We start from the raw sequence: 9,176 nt of genomic DNA, 5'->3' as shown, positions 1-9,176 counted from the left end.
TAATCTCCTGTAACTGACTCCCCCCACCCCCAAAATCCTCCTTTGTCATTGGCTGAAAATGATATTTAAGACGAGAATTTCTGCTATTGTGTTGAGAAAAGCAGTGTCCCTGCTTTCTCCCATGTATACATGTTATTAAACTTGGTATTATTTTCTCCTGCTAACCTGTCTTGTTGATTATTTGGCCAGCCAAAAGAACCTTAAGGGAAAGGGCAGAGGGAGATTCTCCCTCTTCCCCCAACAATAACAAAGGCCAGAAGGTGAAAATAAGCATGCGGGAAGCCTAATCAATTCAATATGGCTGTGGTTGTTAATTCACCTATTCATTCAACAGTTCTTTATTGAATGCCCACTGTGTGCCAGGCAACTTGCTGGACACTGACCCTATAAAGGGTACATAGTAAGATATGAAGCTGGAGAGACAGGAACAGGGAAGATCAAGAAGGGTCTCATAGTCATGGTAAGGCTTAATGCTAAACACCATGAGGAAAATATTGGAATGTCTTTTAAGCTAGTGAATGACGCAGTTAGATTTGAATTTTAAAATGATGACTCTAGCTATGGTGTGGGAAATGAATTGAAGAGGACAGGACAGGCAGCAGGAGAGCTGTTAGGATGTTTTGTAATGATCTGATGTGAAAAGATGGAGGCCTAAACTCTGGTGGTGCCAGTGAGGGTGCAGTGTGTGGTGGAGACTGCTGCATCCAGCACAAATCCCCTTCACTGGGCCAGGGCGCCCAGGCCCAGATGCTGTGTGTTTGGGCTGCTAACAGCTTATAGATTCATACTCTCTGGCCAATTGCACCAGAGAAAACTGAAGCTGCTTCCCCTGGGGGATGACGCCTGTAACAGGGGAAAAACTAAAAAGCCTTGGGGCTTCTCTCTTGATGCCGCCCCATATCAGTTCCCCTACGTTAAACCCAGCATAGATGGGGTTAAAACCAAAAGCACTCAGTCCCTCTTCCCTGCTTCTCTAAGTTACATTCACATGTAGATATTGATTGTTTTAGCCTTTGTGTCCCTGAATTCCACCAGACAATGGAGGTAATAAATTGTTAAAAGCCCTGGGGGCTACAAACTGAAATTCTGGTTAATTACCAGTTCTTGAGGTTTGTTACAAGTAGACTGATATCTTGAAATTATCAAGAAGCCGAAGCTCCCCAACTCCTGATTCCTGGTGCCAAATCCACCATTCATCACAGGGACAGACAAATGGAGGACACTTCCAGCTGCCTTTATCTGGGCTAAACGCAGGCTGATGGGAGGACACCGGACTGCAAAGCATTTATTGGCGGCAGTTTCCTTCCACTTCCCAGGGCCTAATTTTGGGTGATGCTGAAAGATTGATTGATGGAGCCCTAAATCTCCTGCTATAGATAGAGATAACAGCTGGCTTGGCTCCAGAGAGCTGGGATCCCTCCTCCAACAAATAATCAGTCACCAAGGGTACATTCTTTCCCACAGATTCCCCTTTAAAAACCCCATCTCCTAATGCCTCAGGAGGACTGTGGATTTTGGGACATGAGCCCACCGCAGCCTCATTTTGCTGGTAAAATTAAACCATTTTTCTTCTCCTTGATCCCTTGTCATTGTCTTCATTGATTCGGCTATGGTGACAGGGTCCCGGGTTTTTCCGGCTACATGACCACTATCTTAGGGCTCAAAAGTAGCCAATGAATGAGCAGAGCAGGGGCAAAAAAGGCTGGTGCCCTTGCCTCAAGGTGGAATCAGCTCAGTAGTGTGATGTGTCCTCCAGAGTTCCCATGGCTCCAGGCTGAAGCCAGACTCCAGTTGAGACCACATCCTTCCTTTCCAACTGATGGAGCTCAGGGCAAGCTACCCTAGGAGGCACCACTCTGATATGCGGATTATTTTGAGCTGAAGACAATAAGGACTCAGAGAACTCAGGAAGAATATTTGAGTTTCCCCTCCCAAAATGCCTAAAGAATTTAAAACAAAGATCTGTTTCAGGCAGGAGTTATTATCATGACGGCTATAAAGATAATGTAGGATAGAGGTTACAATAGAAAAGCAACCAACAAGCCCATCTTATCGGAAGTTCTGTCTCTCTGGCCACATTCTCTGGATGGCCCTGCAAGGAGTTGCCAGACAATCATTTACAAGGGAAGTCTCCATTTGTAAAGGTATCTTCCTCTCTGTATTGGGAAGAGGGAGGATGACCTCATTTCTAGAAACTTATCAATGTGGAAGGCGAGGCCTTAAAACTGCATAATAAACCTCACTCTTGTTTACAGTGCTTTAGTGGTAATCTCCTGTAACTGACACCCCCCACCGCCAACATCCTCCTTGTCTTTGGTTGAACATGGTATTTAAGACGAGAATTTCTGCCATTGTGTTGAGCAACGCAGTGTCCCTGCTTTCTCCCATGTATACATGTCATTAAACTTGGTATTATTTTCTCCTGCTAGCCTGTCTTGTTAATTATTTGGCCACCCATAAGAACCTTAAGGAAAACGGCAGAGGGAGATTCTCCCTCTTCCTCCCGACACTACCATAGTCAGCTTCCCTCAACTCTTCTCCTTATAAATCACTTTCACTAAAATGCCATCTCAGGGTCTGCATCTAAGAAACCCAAACTAACATGGAGAAATAGAGAAAGATTCAAGAAATATTTAGGAATTATAAACAAAAGAAGTTGATATAGGATGAAGATTCGAGAAAGAAGAGTACTAAACAAAACCCAGCTTCTCGCTTAGATGACTGAGTGGATGAGGAAATTGAGAAGATGGAAGAGAGAGAAGATGAGTCTCTGTTAGTGGAAGAGGCCTTTCCACTCCCAGTGGAAGTGGCTTCTCCCCCTGTTTCTGAAGGATCAACCTTGCATTGCCTGAGGAAACTGCAATGGCCTCCCCTGAGGCAGTTCCCATGAAAGACAATGCCGATTCTCCTCAGGACCCACCCCACCACCCTCCTTTGTTCTAGACCTATAACCAGACACAAGTCCCAGCAGGCCCGTAAAAGTGAGGTACAAAGCGTGACACATGAGGAAGTGCACTGCACTCCAAAATAACTACTTGAGTTTTCTAATTATACAGACAGAAATCTGGGAAATATGTATGGGAATAGATATTAAAGTTATGGGATAATCATAGAAGAAACATCAAGTTTGATCAGGCTGAGTTTATTGATGTGGGCTCACTAAGCAGAGATTCCACTTTTAACGTTGTAGCTGGGGGAGTTAAGAAAGGCTCTAGCAGTTTGTGTGGTTGGTGGCAAACACACGAACCAAATGGTGGCCCACAGTCAGAGACTTAGAAATACCAGACCTGCCTTGGTTTAATGTAGAGGAAGAAATTCAACAGAGTAAGGAAATTAGAATGCTAGAGTGGATTTTTCATTTAAGATCTACTCAGCCACACTGGGAGGGTCCAGAGAACATACCTTTCATCACAATCATAAAAAATAAATTGGAGGGGGGTACCCTGGCATCCTTGAAAAGCTCTGTGATTACTCTTTTCTGTAGACCAGAGCTTTAATGGGAACTATGGTCACTGAATTGGGAAATCTAAATGCAGTGGGAGTAATGTGATCCTGGGTGACAGTGGCCGAGTGATGGCACTCAATCCCTAAAGGCAAGGTGGGCATTGTTACTGTCGGGGGAAGAGGGAGAATCTCCCTCTGCCGTTTTCCTTAAGGTTCTTATGGCTAGCCAAATAATCAACAAGACAGGTTAGCAGGAGAAAATAATACCAAGTTTAATAACATGTATACACGGGAGAAAGCAGGGACACTGTGTTTCTCAACACAATAGCAGAAATTTTCGTCTTAAATACCATGCTCAGCCAATGACAAAGGAGGATGTTGGGGGTGGGGGGAGTCAGTTACAGGAGATAACCACTAAAGCACAGTAAACAAGAGTAAGGTTATTATGCAGATTTAAGGCCTCACCTTTCACATTGATAAGCCTCTAGAAATGAGGCCATCCCCCCTCTTCTCAAAACAGAGAGGGAGATACCTTTACAAATGGAGATTTCCCTTATAAATGTAAACGATTGTCTGGCAACTCCTGCGCAGGGCCATCCAGAGAATGTGACCAGAGAGACAGAACTTCTGATAAGAGGGGCTTGTTGGTGCCTTTCCTATTGTAACCTCCATCCTACATTATCTTTACAGCCATCATGATAGATCTATTCCAGGAAGGAGCCACCATGTCAAATTCTTTAGGCAGTCAGTGGGGGAGGTCAAATGTCGCTAGAGAAAACAACCAAGGTAAAGAGATAGATTTCAGGGTGGCCAAATCTTGATCTCCCACATTACCATAATGGACAGCAGAGTCAAAACAACAATCAGAATAATCAACGCAAGAAGACTTACAGTGTTGGCTAGTTGATCATGATGTTCCTAGAAGTGAAATAGAGAAAAAGCCAACTCAATTTTTCACTGATCTGTGTCAGCAGAGAGGTTATAGGCTAAGAAAACAAAAGTCTAACTTGAATCATAAAAACAGAGCCATGGCCTCTGTTGGGGGAAGAGGGAGAATCTCCCTCTGCCCTTTCCCTTAAGGTTCTTCTGGCTGGCCAAATAATCAACAAGACAGGTTAGCAGGAGAAAATAATACCAAGTTTAATAACATGTGTACATGGGAGAAAGCAGGGACACTGCGTTTCTCAACACAATAGCAGAAATTCTCGTCTTAAATATCATTTTCAGCCAATGACAAAGGAGGATTTGGGGGTGGGGGGAGTCAGTTACAGGAGATTACCACTAAAGCACAGTAAACAAGAGTAAGGTTTATTATACAGCCCCAAGGCCTCATCTTCCACATTGATAAGTTACTAGAAATGAGCTCACCCCCCCTTTTTCTCAATACAGAGAGGGAGATACCTTTACAAATGGAGACTTCCCTTGTAAATGATTGTCTGACAACTCCTCGCAGGGCCATCCAAAGAATGTGGCCAGAGAGACAGAACTCCCGATAAGATGGGCTTGTTGGTGCCTTTTCTATTGTAACCTCTATCCTAAATTATCTTTTATAGCAGTCATGATAATAACCCCTTCCTAAAACAGATTTTTTGGTTTTAAATTTTTTAGGCAGTTTGAGAGGGGAAACTCAAATATTTTTCCTGAGCTCTCTGAGTCCTTATTGTCTTCAGCTCGAAATAATCCACATACAGTACAGAGTGGTGCTTCCTGGGGCAGCTTGCCCTGAGCACCATCACCTCATAATCAATTCCCAGACTTGAGCCAGTTTACAGACTGAATGCTTTGAATAAAGGGGAGATCAAGTCCCCTTGAGGAAGGACCCCGGAACACTGCTAAAAATTTGTATACTTTTGTTTCTCCCAGCCTTCCTCAAAGGGACCTATGATCTTTTATCAGGGTAACTGTGCGTTGTGGAAAAGAAAATAATCAGACCTCTCAGGAACTACTGGACACTGGCTGTGACCTGACAATGATTCTAGGAGACCCAAAAACAACACTGTGGTCCACTAGTCAGAGCAGGAAGTTATAGAGTTCGATGATCAATGAAGCTTTAGCTTAGGTCTATTTCACAGTGGGTCCAATGGGTCACCGAACCCGTGCTATGGCTTTTTCCCCAGTTCCAGAATGCATAATTGGAACACACATACGTAGCAACTTGTAGAATCACCACATTGGCTATCTGACCTGTGGAGTGAGGGCTATTATGGTGGGAAAGGCCAAGTGGAAGCCACCAATACTGCCTTTACCTAGGAAAATAGTGAACCAAAAGCAATACCACATTCTTGGAGGGGCTACACAGATTAGTGCCACTATTAAGGCCTCAAAGATATAAGGGGGAAGTTCCCCACACACACATTCAACACTTCTATTTTACCTATGCAGGTGACAGATGGATCATGGAGAATGACAGTAGATAATTGTAAGCTTAACCAGGTGGAGACTTCAATTGCAACTGCCGTACGAGATGTGGTTTCATTGCTTGAGCAAATTCACAGATCATCTGGTACGGGTTATGTAGCTAGAGATCAGGCAAATGCTTTTTATCTCCCTGTCAATAAAGACCACCAGACGCAGTTTGATCTCAGCTTGCAAGGCCAGCAGTGTTGTCCTATGGGAGGGGGATGTCAACTTTCCAGCACTGCGTCATAATTCAGTTCATAGGGATCACGATTATCTTTCATTCTATAAGATATCATGCTGATCCATTATATTGACATTGTTTGGGGTTGTGTCTGTGAGGTTTTCCTGGATGATATTAACATTTGAATCATTAGACTGAGTAAAGCAGATTGTCCTTTCTAATGTAGGTGGTCCTCATCCAATCAGTTGAAGGCCTGAAAAATACGAAAAGCTGAGGTCCACTGAGTAAGAAAGAATTTTCCTGCCTGAGAGCTTTTGAACTGAAACATCAGCTCTTCCTGTCTGACACCCTGCACACTGGCACATTAACTGCCTGATTCTACGGCAGCTTCCTACGGACCTGAACTGGGACATTGTCTCTTACTAGTTTACAGTAGTTTCTGGCTTTTAGACTCAAACTGGGACATTGGCTCTACAGATTTTGCACTTGCCAGCTTCCATAATTACAAGAGCCAATTTCTTATAATAATCTCTCTCTTTCTCTCTCTCTCTCTACATATATAGCTATGCATCACTTAATGACAGGGATACATTCTGAGACGTGTCATTAGGCAATTTCATCATTGTGCAAATATCATTTAGAGTATACTTACGCAAACTTGATGGTGTGTGGTAGTAATCTTGTGTGGCCACCATTGTATATGCAGTTCATCATAGACTAAAACGTCGTTATGCAGTGCATGACTGTATATATGCTATTGGTTCTGAAAGATATTTCATTTTCATGGATTGGAAAACTTAATATTGTTAAGATATCAATAATACTTAAAACAATACAGATTCAATACAATCCCTATCAAAACTCCAGTGACATTTTTTGCAGATATAGAAAAGTTATCTGAAAAATTCACATGGAATCTCAAGGGACCACATAGCCAAGAAAATCATGAAAAGAAAAACAAAGTTGGCGGTCTCACACTTCTTGATTTCAAAACTTACTGTAAAGCTACAGTAATCAAAACAGTGTGGTACTAGCACAAAGACAGGCATATAGACCAATAGAATAGACTAGAGTTTAGAAAAACCCATCATATGAATGGTCAAATGACTTCTACAAGGGTGCTAAGACCATTCAATGAAGAAAGGACAGTTTTTTCAAAAATGGTATCGGCAGAACTAGATATCTACGTGCAAAAGAATGAAGGTGGACCCTTAACTTACACCATACGTACAATAAACACAAAATGCACTGAAGACATAAACATGAGAGCCAAAACAATAGAATTCTTAGAAAAAGTAAAGAGGATAGCTTTAGGTCATTATATTAGGCAATAATTTTTGGAATATGACACCAAAAACACGGGCAACAAAAGAAAAAAATAGATCAATTGAACTACATCAAAATTAAAAACTTATATGCATCAAATGATTCATTCAACAGAAATAAAGGGCATCCCTTTGGTTAGGAAGAAATTATTGCAAATATACATCTGATAAGGGGTTAATACCTAGAATATATAAAGAATTCCTATAACTCAATAACAAATAATAACTAGATTAATAAATGGACAAAGGACTTGAATAGACATTTCCTCCAAAGAAGATATACAAGCGGCCAATAAGTAATGAAAGGATGCCCAACATCACTAATCACACTTGTGCACTCTTCATGGGAATGCAAAATGGTGCAGCTGCTATGAAAGACAATGTGGCATTCCTCTAAAGTTAAAAATACAATTACCATATGATCTAGCATTTCCATTTCTGAGCATATACCCAAAATAATTGAAAGCGGGGACTCAAATAGATATTTGCACACTCATGTTCATAGTAGCATTATTCACAACAGCCAAAATGTTTAAGCAACCTAAATATTCATCAATACATGAATAGATAAACAAAATCTGGTATATATACAATGGAATACTATTTAGCATTAAAAAGGAAAGAGTTTCTGACAAATGCTACAACATGTACAAACTTGGAGGATGTGTTAAATGAAAGAAGCTGTTCATTTTTAGTAAACTTTATAACAGGTTTATATTTATAGGGAAGTTGTGAAAATGATACTGAGAGTTTCCATATACACCACACTCAGTTTCCCCTATTATTTTCTTATGTTAGTATGGCATATTTATGACAAGTAATTAATTACCATTATTACTTTTTTTTAACTAAAATCCATGCTTTATCCAGATTCATTAGTTACTCTACTAAAGGATTTATCTTCTCCAGAATCTGCTCCAGGACACCACACTACATTCAGTCATCAAGTTTCCTTCAGCTCCTCCAGACAGTGACCGTTTCTCTGACTTGATCACCTGGCTGAGGTAGTGTTTGTCACATTTCTTCTCCGTAAACGTACTCTTTTCCCTCCTCCCATACTGTGGTCTTGGAAGGAAGCCTCTGTGTACAGCCTACGCTTAAGAGGTGAAGAGTTTGAGGGCAGAGTAGTTACATAAATCACGTGGAATTCTTCTGTATATTCTCCCCTATTTATTTAGTTATTTATTCAATTATTTATATCATTATGTGGGTATTTATTTTGTACTTTGAGTTATATTTGAATTCAGCGTTATTTATTTGGTTGCTCAATTTTTTTTCCAGCTTTGGCCATTGGGGCTCTTTCGGTTGGCCCCTGTGTCCATTTGGTGTATCCTTACCACTGTGTGAGTGTGTGTGTGTTAGCACTTCTATACTTTCTAGCACTACAAGGTGCTTCAGTTCATCTTTACAATCCCTGCTCCAGACCTAGAATCAGCCATTTCTTCAAGAAGCTCTGATTCATTTTATTGGAGAATGGTATTAGAAACCAAGACCTGGGAACTAGGGGACCATCATTTTTTATTCTAATCAAAAGATGTCATTTATGACCCATATGAACATCTTTAATTGCAAGAATAGGCCACCTTTTTTTTTCTTAATGTAATATGGCAAATTGAAGATTAAGTTCTGTGTAACATCTGGTTCATGTTTCTTAATTGGAAGAGAAGGGACACTTTAGGGAATAACTTTACCCAGACTCCTATACTGTGCATCATTCATGTTAAATCCTTCTATAGGAAAGCCAGAAGAGAAGCATTTCCAAGTCAAAATCCTGTGCGAGCATGGATTTCAGAAAGAGTGGCGTGAATCTGAGACCATTTTAGCCT

This window comes from Ceratotherium simum, chromosome 34 (genome assembly GCF_057802395.1).
Source record: "Ceratotherium simum simum isolate JZ-2026a chromosome 34, ASM5780239v1, whole genome shotgun sequence".
Taxonomy (NCBI): Eukaryota; Metazoa; Chordata; class Mammalia; order Perissodactyla; family Rhinocerotidae; genus Ceratotherium; species Ceratotherium simum.
The sequence above is the reverse complement of the archived record's forward strand: the minus strand, read 5'-3'. Positions refer to the sequence as shown.